Source organism: Scylla paramamosain, chromosome 1, assembly GCF_035594125.1.
Source record: "Scylla paramamosain isolate STU-SP2022 chromosome 1, ASM3559412v1, whole genome shotgun sequence".
Classification (NCBI taxonomy): domain Eukaryota; kingdom Metazoa; phylum Arthropoda; class Malacostraca; order Decapoda; family Portunidae; genus Scylla; species Scylla paramamosain.
Window position 1 is genome coordinate 37,945,193 of NC_087151.1, and position 22,500 is coordinate 37,967,692.

At 39.4% G+C, this 22,500-nt stretch overlaps 1 long non-coding RNA gene across 2 annotated transcripts in view; it reads left to right on the forward strand.

Moving 5' to 3' along the window:
- The window catches only part of LOC135104892 (uncharacterized), a 53,069-nt gene that overhangs the window by 76 nt on the left and 30,493 nt on the right, over positions 1-22,500 (forward strand). Inside the window, exons 1-2 of one of the 2 annotated variants that reach the window (XR_010270608.1) lie at positions 1-219; positions 20,476-20,568. The exon at positions 1-219 is cut by the window's left edge and continues 76 nt beyond it. This is a non-coding gene — a long non-coding RNA (uncharacterized LOC135104892). The remainder of the gene's footprint in view (positions 220-20,475; positions 20,569-22,500) is intronic. The other variant, XR_010270592.1, reaches the window with a different exon arrangement.

Below are 22,500 nucleotides of genomic sequence, written 5' to 3' on the forward strand. Positions count from 1 at the left end.
ACTACTACTACATTAATAGCATCCTCAAAGATAGCCATGGATTCAGTCATTCTTTGTGCTTCGGGTTCAGTCGTTCGTCTGGGCTTCGCAGTTCACGCAGAGCTGAGCTAGGAGAGAAGATTCAAGATGGCGGACAGCTAGACCCGACATCAGGTTTCTCTCTACAGTGCTCCCAATACTTCTGCCTCAGGAGCTACCGTCACTCTTCAAACACAACAGGTTTGCTTGTGGATGTATAAGCTCATTACTTGTGTCTGGTTTTGAGCGTAGCTCGCGCAGTCGTGTAAGAAAGTCAGTGTTACGGAGGTGGGATGGGAGTCGAATCAGGGGGAGTGTACAGTGTTGTCATCTATTAAGCTTTTCAGTGTCATCAGTCGCTTTATGTGTTCAAAGTGCACAGATATTTACGATGTACACACACTATAAAAACTATTGCTAAAGTGGCGTCCGACAAGCTTCACACTTAACAACCCGGTAGTCTTGATAGGGTTGGTAAGCGTGTCGTGGGTGCCAACTAGGACCCGGCAGAAACATGAATGGGAGAAGTAGTGAATACAAATAATATATCTCTATCTGTGTATCAATCTAGTTAACTATATAGTGTTTCATTATTTTGTGAGTGCTGCTCACTTGGTTCTGGCAGGTAAAACTTTAGTAAACACACGCAGGACCAACATGAATAGCCTGTTATGTAGTTGTGCTTGGACGAGTGTGTCGATGGGAATGAGAAAAGCTTCAGTGGTTCATGGCATCCCATTTTCTTCTTGTACCGCTACCTGCCTGCTTTCTCTCTCTCTCTCTCTCTGCATCCAAGCTTTGTAGGACGGATATTGGCTCCTTTGTTCTATTATCATTAATGTTTTATTCATTACATGACATTGATTCTATAGACCAAAGGGCAAACGGATGTTTAGTGCATCAAAGAGCCATCCAATATAAATCCAACATAACACGTTCTATGATCATCATAATTTTCATTCATTACAGAAACAATATTTATAAAGACTAAAGGACAAACTAATATTTAATTTATCAGAGAGACACCCATTATAAAATATAACATAACGCATACTGAAGAACATAAAATAGCACATCACCTTACCAATATCGCAGCACATGTGGAATATCCGGTAACTCTTCCTTCCCTCTGTGGTTTAGCAATTACCATAAGCTTACATTATCCCAGCAAACCAAGGACCAATAGAGAAAGCTTGTACCTTATACACACGGACAATCATACAGCATTGCGAATCCATGGCAAAAGTTCGTGTAACCCTTCCCTTTGTTGGCGCTGATGTACGGGAATAAAAACAGCAAGATTAATAGTAAGTTTGTGGTAAAATGCAGGAGAAAGCGGTGATAATGATGTATGGGACGTGACGAGGGACAAAGGCACGAGGATCAGGGGAGCATTACCAGGCATTGTCGAGTCGAGAACATACTCGTGGCGACTGCGGTGCGGTGGTGAGGCGATGAGGTAGTGGCTTCAGAAACGTCTTGCTTTCCTACCACGACCGTTTCAGAGGCCGCGGAGATGATAAGCCGGGTTCTCAAAAATTGTTTAGCCTTTTGATAATGTAGAGATATTGTCAATCTGTCACTAAAACCGTAAAAGCACCCTTAAAAAAAACCCGTGTGGCTTCAACTTAAAACCTTTGGAAGTGGTGGAGGTGCGGATTATGGTCCATTGAGTGAGAATACATAGATAAGTAAAGAGGAAGGCCTGGTAATGTGACGGCAAGTTAACGTAGGTGACTTTGTAGTAAAAAAAAAAAAAAGTTAAGGTAAAGTAAAAATAATAAAAATAAAGTGGATAAAAAAGAGCATTTTTAAATGGAAGACACAGAATATGAAGTTACTTAAATTAAAGGAATGCCTGGAAAAAAACAGGGTATAAAAATGTAAATAAATTCATAGAAACTAGAAACTTAATGTATACTTATAAATAGAATAGGTTGCAAATTAAATAAAATGATGAAGAAAAAAAATAAGATTAGAGCCGCTACTGAATGTATATAAACTATAGGTAAATCAATAAAAAATAAATGCTACGAATTAAGGCAACGTAAAGAAAGACAGAATACTACAAATAAAAAAATAAAAATAAATAAATAAAAAAACTTAATGTGCATTGGGAGTGGCGAGAGACAAATGAGTATGAAGCGTGAATAGTGGACGCCACTGCGACAACTTAACACCAATACTAATAAATAACAGTAGCACAGTGAAAGAAGATCAATAATACATGCTAAGACCTGGTGAAAAATAATAATGATGGTTAATAGTGAGTAGTAAATACCTTTGTGAGACTAATCTATCGCTCTAATCCCTCCTTGGATCCCCCAAAGTGGAGGTGCCTCTAGCGTTTTGCTTCTACTTGTTGGGAGAACCTGAGGAGGTATTTTGCTGATTTTCCTTGGAATGAGTACTGCTTCCGTGACAGAGACCCGTCTCTGTGTGCCGAGCGCATAACAGAGGTGATGGTGTCTGGCAAGGAGGCGTACATTCCTCACTCTTTTTCTCGACCTAAACCTTCCAAACCGCGGTTTAACACAGCTTGTTCTCGTGTTATACATGATAGGGAGGTGGCCCACAAAAGGTACTTGAGCCTTCCATCACCAGAATCTTATGCACTTTATATTTCTGCCAGGAACCATGCCAAGTCTATTCTCCAACTAGCTAAAAATTCCTTCATTAGTAGAAAGTGTCAAAATCTTTCAAGATCTAACTCCCTTAGTGACTTCTGGCATCTAGCCAAAAACATCTCCAACTTTGCTTCTTCTTTTCCTCCTTTATTTCAACCAGATGGTACCACTGCTATCACATTTATCTGTAAAGCTGAACTCTTCAATCAAACTTTTGCTAAAAACTCTACCTTGGACGATTTAGGGCTTGTTCCTCCCTCTCCTCCATCCTCTGACAACTTCATGCTACCTATTAAAATTTTTCGCAATGATGTTTTTCATGCCCTCGCTGGCTTAAACCCTCGGAAGGCTTATGGACCTGATGAGGTCCCTCCTATTGTTCTCCGAAACTGCGCCTCCGTGCTTGCACCTTGACTAGTCAACTCTTTCAACTTTGTCAACATATACCTTTCCTTCTTGCTGGAAGTTTGCTTATATTCAGCCTGTTCCTAAAAAGGGTGACAGCTCTAATCCCTCACACTACCGTCCTATTGCTTTAATTTCCTGCCTATCTAAAGTTTTTAATCTATTCTCAACAGGAAGATTCTTAAACATTTATCACTTCACAATCTTTTAATGATCGACAGTATGGGTTCCGTCAAGGCCGCTCTACTGGTGATCTTCTGGTTTTCCTTACTGAGTCTTGGTCATCCTCTTTTAGATTTTGGTGAAACCTTTGCTGTTGCCTTAGCCATATCAAGAGCTTTTGATAGAGTGTGGCACAAAGCTTTAATTTCCAAACTACCTTCCTACGGCTTCTATCCTTCTCTTTGTAACTTCATCTCAAGTTTCTTTTCTGACCGTGCTATTGCTGCTGTGGTAGACGGTCACTGTTCTCCTCCTAAATCTATCAACAGTAGTGTTCCTCACGGTTCTGTCCTGTCACCCACTCTCTTCCTATTATTTATCATTAATCTTTTAAACCAAACTTCTTGCCTTATCAACTCCTACGCTGATGATACCACCTTACACTTTTCCAAGTCTTTTCACAGACGTCCAACCCTTCAGAAAGTAAACAGTTCACGCAGGGAAACTACAGAATGCCTGACTTCTGATTTCTCTAAAATTTCTGATTGGGACAGAGCAAACTTGGTATTGTTCAATGCCTCAAAAACTTAATTCCTCCATCTATCAACTCGACACAACCTTCCAGACAACTATCCCCTCTTCTTCAATGACACTCAACTGGCCCCTCTTCTACAATGAACATCTTCAGTCTGTCCTTTTCTTATAAATTTCACATCTTATCTCTAGTTAAAACAGCTTCTATGAAATTAGATGTTCTGAGACATCTCTGCCAGTTTTTCTCACCCCCACCGTTACTAACTCTATACAAGTCTATACTCCGTCCATTTATGGAGTATGCTTCACATGTGGGAGGGGAGGATTCCACTTATATCGCTCTTTTAGACAGGATAGAATCAAAAGTTTTTTGTCTCATCAACTCCTTTCCTTTAATTGACTGTCTTCAACCTCTTTCTCATCGCTGGAATGTCGTATCTCTTGCTATCTTCTACCACTATTTTCATGCTAACTGCTCTTCTGATCTTGCTAACTGCATGCCTCCCCTCCTCCAGCGGCCTCGCTGCACAATACTCTTTCTCTCATCCCTATTCTGTCCACCTCTCTAATGCAAGAGTTAACCAGTATTCGCAGTCATTCATCCCCTTCTCTAGTAAACTCTGGAACTCCCTTCTTGCTTCTGTATTTCCACTTCCTATAACTTGAACTCCTTCAAGAGGGAGGTTTCAAGACACATCCTTTAATTTTTGACCACCACTTCAGATCCTATTCGGGACCGGCATCTCAGTGGACTCTTTTTTATTAGATTTTTGTTGCCCTTGGCCGATGTCCCTCCTACATAAAAAAAAAAAGAAAATACTTATACCATTACATGCTTATTAATTAATTTAATATCTTGATAAATAAAATTGTGGAATAAATTAATTAAAAAAAAACCCATTACGTGATGGGAATGAAAGCAGATAAATGACCGTGACGCTCAATGAAAAGTGTAAAATGTAGTAAGAGTAAATGAATTATATGATTTTACTAGTACTAAAGAATGCAAAAAATAATCACGACAAAAGTAATAGACAGAAAAGTACTGCGAAACTGATTGCTTTCATATTTTCTGTACAACTACACTAATAGATACGAAAATAGTGGAAATACTGCCAAACCTCTGATTATTTATTTATTTATTTCCATTTTATTGATTTTTTAAAATTATCCAGGACGAAGATTTTATAAAGAGTGATCTATCGAGCTTTAACATTACTCTTTGTGGGAGTTAGAGAGAGAGAGAGAGAGAGAGAGAGAGAGAGAGAGAGAGAGAGAGAGAGAGAGAGAGAGAGAGAGAGAGAGAGAGAGAGAGAGAAAAAAAATATGTGCATCATACATACTCGTACTTACATACAGTACGTACACGAGCAAGTGTAAACATAGAAACATTAACAAAATTATTAAAAAATATTTCATTATCCGTTAATATTGCAAAGTGGATTATGAGACTGAAGGATGGCGGATTGAAAAAAATGTAAAAATAGAGTAGGTATCATTTGACAGCGGCAGCATCAGTGCATCCATTTCAAGTTGACAGTCGGAGCGGCATTTCACGGGAGTATTGCTCGCCGGGCTTATGACGCAACGAGCCACGTGATGTAAGTACTGCGCGATGGAGGCTTGAACCGCCCCTCTCTAAACGGATGCAAAAGATCCCTTCTGATCTGGAACGTTTATACCACTGTGGCCTTGTGTGTGGTGTTATCACTCGTGTTTTAATCCCTTTAGTGGTGTCAACTGGTGGCGCTGCAGTGTTCTCTATGTCCTCGATTTTACCTTGGTGTGTCTTCGTGTTATTTATTCATTCCTATTATTTATTTGTATATTCTAACGATTGTTTTCTTGCCTACAAAGTGATATAGGTGTTGGTCTGCAGAGTAATACAAGGTAGTTAACATAATTTCGTCATTGTAATCTGACCATAACAATGTTTCAAGTGCTTCATATGTTTCAAATGTTTTATTCTATATGATTTTTAAGCGCGTTATGCGGGTCTCTCGTCACCCTGCGTAGCTTTGCCTTTCCTCTCGTACCCTTGTGTGATTTCGTGTGGATTTCAGTGATCCGTGCGGACTCATGAGTAATTTAGCGTCCTCGCGTGGATTCCTGTGGCCTCTGTATCTCGCTTGGGTTCGTTATGTAACTTCATTGATAAATAATATTCAGTGTCGGAGAAGTGTAAATCATCTAAAGTTGGGCCAGGAAGCAGGTGGCATCGTGTGGCCGTAATGTGTGTGAAAACTCGTCCGGCGTGGCGGAAATTACATGTTGCGGGGAATCGAGAGGTGAAGCACTACATCCGTATCCGAAGGGAGACAGCGCGGCACCCCGAGACTGCCCTGTTCCTGTGGTGCTCGTGGTGTTCAAGGAAAGTGAGAGACGCAATGTGAGTGTGGGCCAAGGAAGCTGGAGACCCAAGAAACCTGAACTCTTAGTCAAATCTTGGATCAAGGAAGCGATTCACAGACAGTCCTGCCATCTGACTGCTAAACTTACCGGTCACTGAGAACAGGAAGAGTTAATGGGTAGCTCATTCGTTCTCCCTATTTCCATTTCCGCCTTAAAGACTCATATAAATTTCGTTAGGTTCTTAGATATGGCCAGAACAATGTCATGTTACATCGACTCCCTTGGTATCGTCTAGCGTTCTCGCCACCAGAGGCTTCAACAGTTAAATTATGAGATATAAATCGTAAATACTTACTCCTTTAAATCTCAACTGCTGGTGGGCTGGAACGATGAAACAAGCTAACGATTATACATAAACCATACAATCTGCCCCCCTTCCCTTCTGTGGCTCTTTGTGTAAATCATAAAGGTTGCCCTGCGTCTCTCACTCCAAAAATAATAATAGTCATAATGTTTTCGGACACACGAAAACAAAAGAAAAACTTCCATGGTGAAAAGAACGAAAGATAATGTTGGGGGGAAGGCCAAGAAGTAAAAGCGGAAAACAGCAAACGTTTCAGTAAACATGAGAACGTAAGGGACATTGCGCTGAACAGAAAGGGGAGAAAATAGCAAAACATTCGATGAAAATAGAGGAAAAAACAAAAAATATGAATGGAAAACACAAAGGGTCGGCCAGCTAAAGAGAGAACCAGGAAACTTCCATGGACGAGGAAGAAAAGAAAACGAATTGCTTGTTGTAATGGAAACGCACAAGCACAGGATAAAAGAAGATGACAAATGGACGTTATGTTCTTAAGTGAATATCGACCAACATAAATAAACAGTGAAAGCAACGAAGACGAGTTTTAACAAGGGATCGTAACGAAACAATGAGTTCCTGTTGCTTCCTTCCTGAAATGTGTACAAAGAAGAGACAGAGACGCGGTGCCTCTGTGACACTTCCCTCCTGCTTTCCTCTCTCTCTCTCTCTCTCTCTCTCTCTCTCTCTCTCTCTCTCTCTCTCTCTCTCTCTCTCTCTCTCTCTCTCTTCAAAGGCAACTACTTCCCAGTGATGAAAGAAGGAAAAGGCGCCACCACCCAAGCATCCACTGCTAACACCAGAAAATCATTCGACGAAAGAAATTGGGTTTAGTCACAGTTTTCAGTCAATAAAAGGTTGAAATGATAGAAAAAAAATAAATAAAAGTACGGAAAGCTGTGAGGAACCATCAGGTCTACACGTGGCAGTCCATGCCTACCTATATCCACCTATCATCCTCATCCATTTATTTGTTTACTCTTTCAAAGTTCCTTATTTATTCGTCACTAACAAGCTGACTTTATTCTGGTAATTTGTTCCACATCTTTTGCTGTGATCAGTTTTTTTTTTTTCTCAATATTCATTAATTATCATCTGCTCCTCTTGTCCTCCACTGCTTTTCACGCCACACACTTCCCCTACTCCTTTCGTATAATTAAACATTCAATATTTTATCATATGCCACTTTCCTCCCGCTCTTACTTTTTCCGCATTCCTTATTCATTTTAGCTTCAGAACTCCTCCCTTACTGCTCATTACTCGTATCGCCAGAACTTATGAACTTATTTTCCTTTCTCCGGCTCTCTCCCTGGTCATTTGCTCGCTATCTTTTATCATACACCACCAGGTCAGTACAAGGTAATGAAGGCAAAGTGCATTGTTGTGCAAATATTTCTACATTTTTTATTACATCCACCAACCCTGGATATTTTCCTGTTGCAGTGTTATTGAAATTGCACCAATCGCAATCGTGCATGAAAATGTATATATAATCCTGTTTAATACGCGGCTTTTTTTTTTGTGCGTGTAACTATTTTTTTTTAGCTCCATTCTTACGTGATAAATACTGATGCACTTGTCCAGGTGACGCCTTATTTATGAAACAAGAAATGTGAGTTTGCATAATTAACAGTACAACACATAGCATGTAGAAATTTATATATTTAATTATTTAATCAAACTGTGTTAGCCAATCGAACCAGATGTGACAGAATTTATCGAGAGACTGATTTCCGGAATAATTATGAGAAGTCCAGTTGGCGTAAAGCTTTTCTTTATCAGTTATTTGAAATTTTATTGTTGTCAGGAAGTTTTATTCATAAAGCAGAGCTTTATATAGAAAGTTAGTGGAATGGGACGAGAGTCTCAATGAAATACTACAATTGTTACTCATTAAAGGAGTAAATGTGCACCGACATTTTTAAAACAACACACGACAGTTCATGTCTTTTCTCTTCCTGAGGCTAATGTATTATATACTCTAATATATTTTTTTTATTCCTGTCAGCTTACTATAATTTTCTATGAACCTCTTTTCCTCCCTCGCAGAGTTCTTTCTACGTTCTCAACAAGTTTCCTATTTGCCTTTTCCTTAGCATTGGTGTGTTAAGCTGAAACAATTCAATGCAAGTTCCATATTCCACTGCGACATGGATTGTATAGTTGCCATTTCACCAGTTCAGAGACTAACGATTTCATTTTCTCCTTCGGTATAACAAAAAATACTCTCGCATCTCTCGGTTTGCATTAAATAAACCTTTCGATGTTTCAACCTTCCTGTTCCCCACGCACGGAACATTTCATTTTCCTGTTCATTGCATCAGTTTCTCCCGTTTTCTGATAACTCACGTACGTGTTACCACTCGGCATCACGCACTGTTTTCGCTTTCAGACTGTTAGGTCGTACAAGTTTATTTTTTTCTCTACATTTTTATTAACCGCTCACTGTAAAGGCAGGTTGGTTTTGCAAATGTCAGTGCGTGGCTGTGTTCTCTGTATTCCGTGGCCAGGCAACATCCAGAAGAGAAACTGCATGTGACTAAGTGCGTTTTTTTTTTTTTTTGTGGGAGGGGCACTAGCCAAAGGCAACGAAATTTTAAGAAAAAAAGTGCTCAGTGAGGTCAAAAGCAATCGTCAAAACTTGAAGGATAAGTGTCTTGAAACTCCCTCTTGAAAGAGATCAAGTCACAGGAAGGTGGAGTTACAGAAGAAGGCAAGGAGTTTCAGAGTTTATCAAAGAAAAAGATGAATGATTGAGAATACTGTTAACTCTTGCATTGTAGAGGTGGAGAGAAAAGGGATGAGAGAAAAAAGAAAGTCTTATGCAGAGAGGCCACGGGAGGGAGGAAAGCATGCAGTTAACAAGATGAGAGGAATAGTTAGCATGAAAATAGCGGTAAAAGATAGCCAGAGATGCAACATTCCGGCGTTGACAGAGGTTGAAGACAATCAGATAGAGGAGAAGAGTTGATAAGATGAAAGCCGTTTGATTCCACCCTGTCTAAAAGAGCAGTATGAGCCCCAGCACCCCAGTACATATGAAGCATACCATATGCATGGACGGATAAGGCCCCTTTACAGAGTTAGCAGCTGGGGGCTTAAGAAAAAAAAAAAAAAAAAAACTAGCGGAGACGATTCGGAACACCTAACTTCATAGAAGCTGTTTTAGCTAGAGATGAGATGTGGTTTCCCATTTAGATTATAAGTAAAGGACAGACCGTGGATGTTCATTGTAGAAGAGTTGGACAGTTGAGCGACATTGAAGAGAGGATTATTATCTGGAACTTTGTGTCGAGTTGATAGATGGAGGAATTGAGTTCTTGAGGCACTGATCAATACCAAGTTTGCTCTGCCCCAATCAGAAATTTTAGAGAAATCAGAAGTCAAGCATTCTGTGGCTTCCGTGCTTGAACTATTTACTTCCTGAAGGGTTGGTCGTCTGTGAAAAGACCTGGAAAATTGCAAGGTAGTATCATCAGCGTAGAAGTGGATAGGATAAGAAGTTTTGCTTTAAAAGATCATTGATGAATAATAGGAAGAGAGTGGGTGACAGGACAGATCATTGAGGAACACCACTGTTAATAGATTTAGGAGAACATTGACAGTCCACCACAGCAGCAATAGCACGGTCAGAAAAGAAACTTGAGATGAAGTAACAAAGAGAAGGATAGAAGCCGTAGGAAGGTAGTTTGGAAATGAAAGCTTTGTGCCAGGCTCTATCAAAAGCTTTTGATATGTCTGAGCAACAGAAAAAGTTTCACCAAAATTTCTTAAAGGGAATGACCAAGACTCAGTAAGGAATGCCAGAAGATCACCAGTAGAGCGGCCTTGACAGAAGTTTTAAATGTTTAAGAATCTTCCTGTTGAGGATAGATTAAAAACTTAAGATAGACAGGAAATTAAAACAATAGGACAGTAGTTTGAGGGATTAGAGCGGTCATCCTTTTTAGGAACAGGCTGAATGTAGGTAAACTTCCAACCAGAAAGAAAGACAGAAGTTGACAGAGTTGAAAGAGTATGACTAGGCAAGGTGCAAGCACGGAGGCGAAGTTTCGGAGAACAGTAGGAGGGACCCCATCTGGTCCATAAGCCTTCCGAGGGTTTAAGCCAGTGAGGCATGGAACACATCACTGCGAAGAATTTTAATAGGTATCATGAAGAAGTCAGAGGTTGGAGGAGAGGGAGGAACAAGCCCTGAATCGTCCAAGGTAGAGTTTTTAGCAAAGGTTTGAGTGAAGAGTTCAACTTTACAGATAGATGTGATAGCAGTGATCCCATCTGGTTGAAGTAAAGGAAGGAAAGAAGAAGAAGCAAAGTTATTGGAGATGTTTTTGGCAAGATGCCAAAAGTCACGAAGGGAGTTAGATTTTGAAAGATTTTGTCACTTTTTATTAATGAAGGAGTTTTTGGCTAGTTGGAGAACAGACTTGGCATAGTTCCAGGCAGAAATATAAAGTGTATGAAATTCTGGTGATGGAAGGCTCAAGTACCTTTTGTGAGCCACCTCTCCATTACGTATAGCACGAGAACAGGCTGTGTTAAACCGCGGTTTGGAAGGTTTAGGTCGAGAAAAAGAGTGAGGAATGTACGCCTCCATGCCAGTCACTATCACCTCTGTTATGCGCTCGGCAAACAGAAACGAATCTCTGACATGGAAGCAGTAGTCATTCCAAGGAAAATCAGCAAAATACCTCCTCTGGTCCCCCCAACAAGTTGCTCTAGGTAATGGAGGATAGCAAAGTTGAATTTTAGTTTAACAGGATGGTCAGTGAAGGAAGAGGAAAGCCAAAGTTAGCGGTGAACACTGAAGTCTCCAAGAATGGAGGTCTCCGCGAAAGGGAAGGGAACGTTTGTAAACACTTTTGAAATGGAGGTGTACTTATCGTCTTTAAAAACTCGGCTGGTTGGATTTATCGATGTTGCAGATTCTGTCATAAACAACAGCACATGAAAATAGGAGGAAAGGAATGGAAGAAAAACTTGCTTTGTCTGAAATGACGAATCTTTGATAAAACTATGATATAAGATAAGGAAAAGAATGAAACAAAGACTCACATATGGTTATGTACATCAATTATTAAAGATAAGATATATAGGGCTGTGCACTCCTTAAAATATATGCATATTTCTAAACATGAATATAAGTACTGGAAACAGATTTTTAAGTTCGTATTATCATCCTTCATCCCCTCGTGGCCTAACATAAAACATATTTTGTGGTCATGATCCGCTATCTAGAACAGTTTTCGTATTTCACTTTTCTTCACATATTGTTCTCCCTTTTCTCTTTTACCTTTCATTGTTCTTTGTTCGTCGGTGAATACTGACGTTGTTTTAGTCTGTTTTTGCTTTACTGTGTAATGTTTGCTGCTCTGTCTTGCATAAAATGAACATATTTTAATTTAACTCAGAAGAGTTTTCCATTCGAACAAATCCTGCTCGTTTTGCGTCTTGCCCTCTAAACTTTTTTTTTTTCTTTTTACCGGTCAGTTATCACACATTCTCAGTTTTCAGTGCAAGTAATTGATCCTTTCAATTCTAGTTATTCTTTGTGATCTGTTTACATTTTCTCTCCAACACGCAACGCTTTTAGGTTTTGTTTCCACGACATTCCCATTTCTTTTTTCAACTCACCGCGTGTCTTTCTCTATTTCTGTCCACACCAAACAACGTGTATTTTCTCTGGTGCATGATGCAGTGTTTTCGCTTTCTTAACATTTCACAGGAGGCAGGTTTTTTTCTACACTGGTTCATATCCTTCATGTCTGTTGCGCTCCGTCAGGCGCACTTCCTCGCTGTCTCTTAAGGTCTTTCTACGTTTTCTTTTGTTTACATGGAAGACACCTCAGAAAAAAAATAAAATAAATAAATTGGCCTTTCTCTCCGATCATTTCCCCTTTTTTAGGGATGGCATTATGTGCAGGCCGTTTTTCCTCAATCTTTACCCTTGGCCGCTCTCCTTGATACATAAATAGAAAATAGAGAGAAAAAATTAAACGTTTCCCGATAAAGATGGAGAGAGAGAGAGAGAGAGAGAGAGAGAGAGAGAGAGAGAGAGAGAGAGAGAGAGAGAGAGAGAGAGAGAGAGAGAGAGAGAGAGACTTGCTGACTAACCAAATCCTTCACGTTGTTCTCTCCTGAGTTAAGTTCGACTTCTATGTTTCATCATTCATTTCTATCCTACCACACAACATCTATTCTTCATGGATGTCACTTAGTTATTCTTTACCCGCTTATCTTCTCTCTGACATTCTTATGCACTTAACCAACTCTACATTTACGTATAACTCTATAATCATACTCATTTATCCTCTCCCGTTATCCTCTCATTCTTGCAGATTGACAGCACTTTCATCCTAGAATTTTTTTTTATCTCATTACTCTCATCTCTTACCATCTGTAATTGATTGGAGAAGCTCAGTAAGATCGGTTTCTTCTACTTGAAGGTGAGGGTGAGGCTTTCCTTCGTGGAGTCCTTCATCATTAACTGATCTAAAAAGGCCATTAGACCAACCGAGGTGACGCATTTACTTTCTCTGGGCCACTGCACACTCAGTCTCGTCGTCTTCTGGCCGGAGGTCCATTAGGCCTTAAGTAGACGGTACAGGTTTGGGCTTTCAGATCGTAACGTAAATAGAAGAGGTCACCTGCCGCCCTTCAACTTACTGTGGACAAAGTTTGACGGTGTGTGGACAGAGTAGATCCCAGCGGCCTCGTCACGGGGGTTGGTAGGCTCTTTTAGTAGTGTCGTAGATGCGTAGCTGATTGATTTTGATGTGTTCCTCCTAGAAGTCTCATTGAGGAGTCCCACTGCCCTTCAGATTTATGTAGGTAAAATCTGAAGAGCTATGGACTCTACTTACTTTACACATACGCACAACCTTATAGACTCTTCCTTTAGTGTGGTGGGTGTGTAGCTAATTCATCTTGAAGACTTCCTCTTACAATCTCATATAGTAACTGAAAGAAGACCACAATTTAACCCAGTGTAGATGCACCCATGTCGTTCTTTATTTTATTTATTTATTTATTTTATTTTTTTTTTTTCATCCAGTAATCGAATTAAGTAAACAGTGTGACATTAGCGATTGCCGCGTGATCTCATACACTGCCAGTCCAGAACAAAGTAATGAAGGCAAAGAGCATTGTTGTGCCAATATTTTCTGCTCATTGTTACGCTTGCCACCTCCGAATGTTTTTGCGTCGGAGTACTATTGAAATTGCATTCATTACGTCGAGTTTTAGCGAGAGTCGTGCGTGTAAATGTGCGTACATATAAACCAGTTTAGTACGCGGTTTTTTCTCTTCTTGTTCCAAAATAGCAGGACAAGTTTATTCGCTCTTCGCGGATATTTTCGTGTTAGAATTCCATTTGATTGCGTTCATTACTACATTTATTTTTATTCGGACAGCTACTCATTAAGCTGCACAAATAATGTAACTCAATACATTCCCTACTTTCCCTATTTATTCTTTTTTTTCTACTACCTGACCAATAAAAAGCATTACAAATTAATTTTATGTGTACTTCACTAATGGTACGTACACTCGAATGTCTTTCCATGACTGAGCGACCATGATGAAGAGAGATGAGTTTCAAGGTGGCTCCAAACCTGAACTGGCTCTTCTTTACTATTTTCTGGGAGAGAGAACCAGTGGGACTTTTTTTCCTGAATTTCTTTTTGCTCTTTGGTCTTGTTACCTTGTGCGTAAAAAAAAAAAAAAAAGAATGTAACTTAGAACTATAAGAAGGCATCGTAAATTTGACATATTTTAGGTAACATCTATAATAATTTATTCTCCTTATGTTTAAGGAATAGAAATGAACAAACAAAAAAATATAGTAAGGAAGATTGGCAGTTTGGGTCATCTCAGTAAGCAAGAGGTAACATTTGGTATCCATCGTAACGCCTCAACTTTTCCGTAATAGTGCATTTTGTAATAATTGTCCACTGATGATATATATAGAGAGCAATCCTAACACACACACACACACACACACACACACACACACACACACACACACACACATTGTTAGGGAAATAGGGAAGGTATATCTAGCAATCATGAATCCAACATGTGATCCTAAAAACTGAGGTGAATTACACACACACACACACACACACACAAAAAAAAAAAAAAAAAAAAAAAAAAAAAAAAAAAAAAAAAAAAACTATTCCCCACTTTTTTATTTATCATTGCCCAGTACAATGATTTTGCAATATATTCGATCCAAATAGCGCTGCTTTGATTGTAGATAAAACGCAAATTGAAATCCACATGAAAGACACGTTTCGTTGCCGGCTTTTTTTTTTTTTTTTTATCCAATCACCATCAATATTTTTTTGCGGGACAGAATGTTGGTGTTGGATGTTAAGGGAGGGACGGAGGGAGGAAGGGAGGGAGAGAGGGAGGGAGAGCAGGTTTGACAGAGATTTAATGGTTTGTATGGAGGGAGAACCTTGAAAAATTATGTTGACTTGGGTTGAGGTGTTAAAGACCCCAAAAAATAGGTACAGGAAAGAATAAAACGTAAAAAAAAAATGTATATATATATATTTTTTTTAACTAGGAGGATTACATGCATGTAGAGTACAACACACACACACACACACACACACAGCTTCACTTCACATCGTGGCTTCACACCCACGTGTCAAGCACCGCTTCAGGAATAGTGAGTAGGAAGAAGTAATGCCTAATATACAGCGTCCATTGTTTTAAGACTAGTTAGAAAAAAGGTAATTGGATATTTCCTCATGAAAAACACACGTTTGGAAGTCACTGACCTCTTGTACGAGTTGGTAATCTGGAATGGCAGAGGAAAAAGTCACTTTTTTTTAATGCAAATTACGCGATCGGTCGGTGACGTTTCTGAAAATAGTATGTTAGCTGTCATCATTCTCCGCTGCGCAGCGTTGCTCCTCTCATTCGGATGGAATAATTTTCCCGTAACAGACCAGCAGAATATCCGCGTCAGTCATGGGATGATATAGAACACGCGTCCCTCCATTGCCTCACTCTTATAACGCGCACACCAACACTCGCTGCTTCATTTCAGTTACCACCACACCACACTTTGTACTGCACGTAATTGGCGAAGTACATAATTCTTTGCCCTTTTCGACATAGTGTTCGTGTAATTAAAGTTGAATGATTAAATAACGTTAAAATAATAAACAATTAGATGGTACGGTGCTGTCCAAAAGACCTTGACAAATGACGGAAACAGCGCTCTTCGGTAATTTATGGGGCAAGAAAGACATGCAAGGTGTGTGAACTCCCACCCCACAACAGAGCCTTGCTTCGCTCTGTCCGCTTCTGTCTCCTGAACATTTGGCTGCTAATTTTTGACGGAGATTTGTTCACATATTTATTGATTTTAGTATTACTTTTGTTTAGCGAATGAAAATAACCATTCCATATCGGTATATGTATTGCGATCCAAAGATTGTTGGGAAGTAGTGGTAGCAGTTGTAGTAGTGGTAGTAGTAGTAGTAGTAGTAGTAGTAGTAGTAGTAGCAGTAGTAGTAGTGAGGCAGCAGGGAAACAAATCTTGTTTTTTCTCTTTACTTAACAAGATAAGTAGAGAAGGAATACACGGGTCACAACACAGCTACTTAACAAGATACGTAGAGAAGGAATACACGGGTGACAATACAGCGGGGCAGCTAACAGGTGGCAGGTGTGGTGGTGGCGAGGTGTCTGACGTGTTCTCGTCTCCAGGCGGACCACTTTGCGGTCATTCGCTGCCTCCCCTGTCGCTGACGTCACTCCTGCCTACGTGACAACCCTAATAACCACCACCAACGACCCATTAACATCAATTGTCCCTAAGGTTATTCACAAATACGATACTTTACAGTTCATGATATTACAAGTAGTAGTAATAGTAGTAGTAGTAGGGTTACAGATATTCGTTACAAGCTTTTTGATGAAAAATTCGTTCCTTTTGCTTCTTTGTGAATCTAGTAAGTTTTTTTAATTCGGCCAATTGGACACTTATTCACCGTCCTCTAGTTAGTAACACATGAACTTAGCGAGTATTTAGAAAAGATGAAGGAAAGAGAAGTGAAACCAAGGGAAAACGTAGATTGGAGATATGTATGTATGCATGCATGCATGCATACGACGATGAAAGAACGACGAAAACTTGTTTTACAAATGAATTAATAACGCGGCTCATGGTCAATCTTTGTTATTTGGGGTAATCAGTGGAGAATGAAGAGAGACAAGTGGTCCAGTAGGGAATTTAAACAATTATAAGTGAAGCTGGCGGAAGGAGGTCCCCACTCCCTGAAGGCGGTGAGGGGAATGGAGGCTTGCCGCAGTGTGAGTCTGTAGAAGGTCATTAGTCTTCAAAGGCAAAAGAAGAAAAGGAGAAAAGAAACAAAGAAAAAACGATAGAAAAGAATCTCTCTCTCTCTCTCTCTCTCTCTCTCTCTCTCTCTCTCTCTCTCTCTCTGGCCTTGAGGTTGAATACAATAATATATACACCTGCGGTCTGCATTTTAGTTTTCACGCTATTGTGCAGAGAAGAAAGGCTTGGTCTACAAATTACACGACACATTATAAACCATAGAACGTAACTTCGCAAATGTGTAAAGTGTAGTGTGCATTGAGGTGGCAGTAAGGACGACGACTTCTTAGGAAACACACTCGCCGTCGTTGTGTGAAGCGATAGTATGGCTGATGTTTGCGGCAAGAACCTTAGGCATCGGGAAGGAAGGCCTTGCATGACAGGTTATTAAAGTGAAAATTATAATTGAAGATGTCTCACAAGTACAATAATTGGTGAGATTTTAAAACTGATAAAGTAAAGGTTCAGTATATTGACCTTGACTCTCACTGTCTATTTCAAGACAGGATAGGAAAATTAATATTAAATAAGTGAAGATTCAGAATATTGACAAGGACTCGTTCAGTCATATGTTCAATGCAAGATAGGAGGAAGGAGTGAATATATCCATGCAAGGCTGTGAGAAGAGCAAAAAAAGTTTAGGAATAACTTAAGACATTGATGAGCAATTTTTTAATATAGTAATGCAAGATTATCACTATTTATTACCGCTCAGTTACAATATAAGGTTGGCATCGTGTAGTCTGGACAGCCGTTATTGTTAGGTTCATAACGGGTATCACGGGCGGAGTAAAAATTTTGAGGATAGGCTTAGGATGCAAAGATAAACACCGAACTTGAGGCAAACTTGTGTATGATGTATTGGAGCTGCTTGCTACGTAAGTGATGTGCGTATATATAAAGACAAAAGTTAACACAGAATGTGGAAATGGCTGAATTCTTAAGGAGTGTGGCTCATGTTTGAAACCTGTTTGTGGTGCAGATGAGAGAAAAAAAAAAAAAAGAGGTAGGAAGGAATTTTCTCAAACAGAGTGGTCAATTTATATTGGTGGTGGTAGATTCCTCTGGTTTATTCATCAAGCTACACATGGACGGTCGTGATAAGCTTCTGATGGTCATATAATTTTTGTATTGGCCTCACGATTGAACACGAGAGTATATTGGAATTACTTTTTATTAGCCACGTCTATTGCAGTGTTCTGTTATTATTTATACTGTTCAGCAGTGTGTAATAATTGATCACGGGTGGCTGGTAGCGCTGGCTGGGCTCGACGCGTCATGACACCGACAATTGGGAGAAAAACTAGTTTGTTCCTGCACAGCACAGTGTTGACGTGGCCGCTCTGCTCTTAACTTACGTCCAGGCTGTTACATTAGTTAAAGAGTTGCCCGGGGAAGTTAAGGACATTAGCATAAATCATGAGTCTTTACACACACACACACAACACACACACAGACGGTACATAAAAAAGCGTATACGTAAAGCTGACAAAGGCTTCCATAACATTATTTTTCTTATTTCGCATGTAAGGAAGACTGGCTGGTAATTGATAGGTATACAGTTCAAAATTACGGGCTTGCCACATTCAGGTGGCACTGTATCCTGGAGGGCGGTGGCTACCCGAAGATGTTTTGTGCATTGCATTGCCTTGCCGTTTTATAAATATCACGGAGTTGAGATCTAACCATTTCACTGCTAGACATTTTTTTTTCTACTATAGCCCATAATTAATTTTTAGACGCTACTTTTCGTTCTGCAGTCTCATAATTAGTTTTGTAGCGTAAAAGAGACAAAGTTTCTCTCTCTCTCTCTCTCTCTCTCTCTCTCTCTCTCTCTCTCTCTCTCTCTCTCTCTCTCTCTCTCTCTCTCTCTCTCTCTCTCTCTCTCTCTCTCTCTCTCTCTCTCTCTCTCTCTCTCTCTCTCCTTTCTGCGTGTCTATGCTAAAGAGTCTATGTTAACAGAGGAGGATTATACCAGTAAAATCATTAGTTTTGCAGCGTACAAAAGAGAAAATTATCCTCTTATTCTCTCTTTTTGTGTCCTTCCAGTGCTATAGTATTCTGAATGTTAACAGAAGATGACCAAATCTTTAGTTTTGCAGCCTAGAAGGACAAGGTTAACCTTTTATTCTTTTCCTTTTTCTGTGTCTGTGCAAGTAATTATTTTCTACAGTGCTCTGAATATGAACACAGAACAACCATATTGAATAAATAGTTTTGCTATCTAGAATTGAGAAAGTTTATCTCCTGACCTGCTATTTCTTCCTGTTTCTCCATGCTAACAATTTTTTTTCTACAGTGTTCAGAACGTTGACGAAAGAGGACCATATGAAATCATTTGTTTTGTAGCCTGAGAGAGAGAAAAATTAATCTCCTGACCTGCTATTTCTTTTTTTTCCTGTGTCCATGCAAACATTTTTTTTTTCTTTTCTACGGTGCTCAGAATGTTACCGAAGGAAGACCACACCAGTGAAAGACTGAAGGATGTGGAGGTTCCTCTTTCCCTTATCATCTGCCTCCCATGTTCCGTCACGTCCCCCTCGATGGTATCCATACCTTCTTTCCTGTGTTTCCTATGTTCATTCCTCTCCACCTCATTCCTTTTACAGTGCACGCTCCCCTTCCCATCTCCCTCATTCTTAGCACTGTCATAAATACGTACGTGCGTTTCCTGCATACATGAACTTTTTGTTACTGAAAATTGTTCTTCTTCCCCTTCATTTATGTTGGTCATGCTTTCGTTTTCATTTTCGACAATATCTTCCTTTTCTTCCTTCTCCCTGTCATCATTTATGTCCCCGTGTCACTTATTCTGTCTCCTCATTTTCAGTTATATCTTCATCTTTATCTAATTTCTCATCTGCCATATCGCCATTTCCTTTTTCCTCCTTCATGGCTTTGAGTTCATCCCTGTTTAGTTCCCCCTCCTCCTCCTTAGTATTGCTTCTGATGGACTGCACCTCATCTCCTTTAGTAAAATCATTTTCCGTTTTCTTGACACGATTCATTATCCTCGTTCTTTTCTAGGTTATTTTGGATTCCAGCTTGCCATGGCGTTCCTTAATCGTTGATAATCCTTTTGTTGTTTTGCTCCCTTACAAGCTGTAGATGGTGGTGGTGGTGGTGGTGGTGGTGTTAGTGGTGTGATTATTTTCTGGTTGCCTGTAGTATTTTTTAATCTTCTTTCATCTGTGTTTGAATTATTAATGTTGATAATAGTATTAGATATAGTGAAATTATAGAATATCCTTTCTATTGTTCTTCATAAATTAACATCGATTTTCCATATTTAGCTTTCTGTTAAATTTTATCACACTGTACTCATATTGTCTGTTTGAGATTAGTCTGCCACCTCCTGTCATATCCATGTGTTTGTCATTTAGCGGAAGATGTCGCGCTCTTTGACACCTTTTGGGACGGTTGTTAAAAAATAAGGATCACAAATACCGCGTGCATCGTCATTGCGTTGAGAAACCAAAACAATATTATGAGAAAAGGATTCAAGAAGATTTTAGTGACATCTGAGGTAACCAGACTCATATAAACTGATCAAAACAACGATGACAGATGTTCAAGATTTATTTATTTATATATTTATTTTATTTTATTTTATTTATTTATTTATTTATTTATTTTTATTTTGCTCTTAAATCCAGGGACGTTATGTTTGCTGGCCAACCCCGTGACCGGTGCCCTAACCACTGGTCGCGTGACCTAGTATACTGAGAGGTCAGTCCATGGTAATGAAGGTAAAGTGCAATGTTGCGTCAGTATTTTTCTCTCTTTGTAATACATACCAGCCCTGAGCATTTTCATGTTGCAATGCTATTTAAATTGCGTTCATTCCTTTGTGTTTGCAAACAGTCGTGCATGAAAATGTGTGTGTAATGTAATGTAGTGCGTATTTATTGTGACTTTTCTGACTTAAAAATAATTTGTCACTTAATAACTATTCATGTTAATTTTGCTTATTATACAGGTTATACAGCATTACGTAGAAAGACTTAATGTTAAGCGTAAAAATACGTCGTCATGAGCAGCTTTTAAACAATAAAACATCTATTGACATTGACGTTCCTCTGGGAAAGAAAAATAAATTTAAATCCTAAGAAGTTGGGAATTCAGTATTCCGGCTGTTGTTATAGGATGCCTGTAGTATAGTTGCTTCCTCGCTTAGTGACTTTAGTCTAAATGTGTTGTGTGCGTGTATTGGGGCTAGCGTTGGCATGTGTTGAAGTACACAGATGCAAAAGATAATCACTGGTAAAATAAATAAATAAATAAGATAATAATTGCTCTAAGAATTTAAATTGCCATTCTCCATTCCGTGCTACTTAACAGTATGCATGTTATATTAATACTCTTCACCACACGTTGCAGATGAAAGAACGTGTACAGCAATAATGATGATACAGTCAATTTAAACATTGTGCTAGAAGCAATAACGTGTGCCAAGAACACTGGATAATCTCAGATGATTGTTGTAGAAATATTGCACAGATTATAAATTAGTAAAAATATCGACGCAGATGGTAAATATGCACCCATCTATTTGTCTGTATATATTTATCTAACAAGCTGTCATTATCTCCACGAATAAATAAGTAAACAAACAAAACCCGACACACACACACACACACACGCACGCACGGACGCACACGCACACACACACACACACACACACACACACACACACACGCACGCACGCACGAACGCACACGCACACGCACACACACACACACACACGTATGGTCGGGCGTATCCATGTATATGAAAAAAAAAAAAATAGTGAAGAATTTCCTTCTAAATTAATGCATTCAAAGCGAGACAAAGAGAGAGCCAAGTATTACGTACTTCGGCTGTACTGCAGGACACAAGGTCACGAAAAGTTTGAATACACATTTCTAATCTTTGTAGAACACTTGCACCCACGGGCAAAGTTCATCCGCTTCGACAAGCTTGCAACTGTACTCTGCCTTACTTATGTCTAACCATGATACCATTTTTGCAGCAGACACACACACACACACACACACACACACACACACACACACACACACACACACACACACACACACACACACACACACACACACACACACACACACACACAAAATTGTATAAATGTGTAAAATAAACTGGGCTTCGGATTGCAGTAATGACAACGCGCAATTTCTCCGTCCAATATTTTCATGAAGCAATCTTTTCACAATAGCTGGCACAATGTCAACAAGATGAAAGTGTCTAGGTGTTTTACGTGTACGTTGCCGCTTGTTTTGTGCACGAGGCATTCTAACAATGGGAAATTATCGAGCAACGTGACGAGTAGGTTAGGTTGGGTTAGTAGATGAGCCACGTAAAGAAAATAACTGGAAGCTAGAAAAAAAAAATTGGATCTCGGATAGAACGGATGAATGGAATAGACTCATTCATGGGGCTGTTAGTGCCGAATGGATAAGGAACTTTCAAATACTAGAAATTTATGGATGAGGGTGATGGGCGGTATAGGTCGATTTGTTTTGTATAGGAAATGACACGTGTAGGCCTGATGGCTGTCAGATGCAGCTTCCCTTGATTTCGTATGTCCTTATGTTCTAAAAAGCACTCCATTTTTTCCTATCCGTTTACAGACATAGAGACATATCAATAACTAAGAAAAACTGTATTAGTATAAATTAATG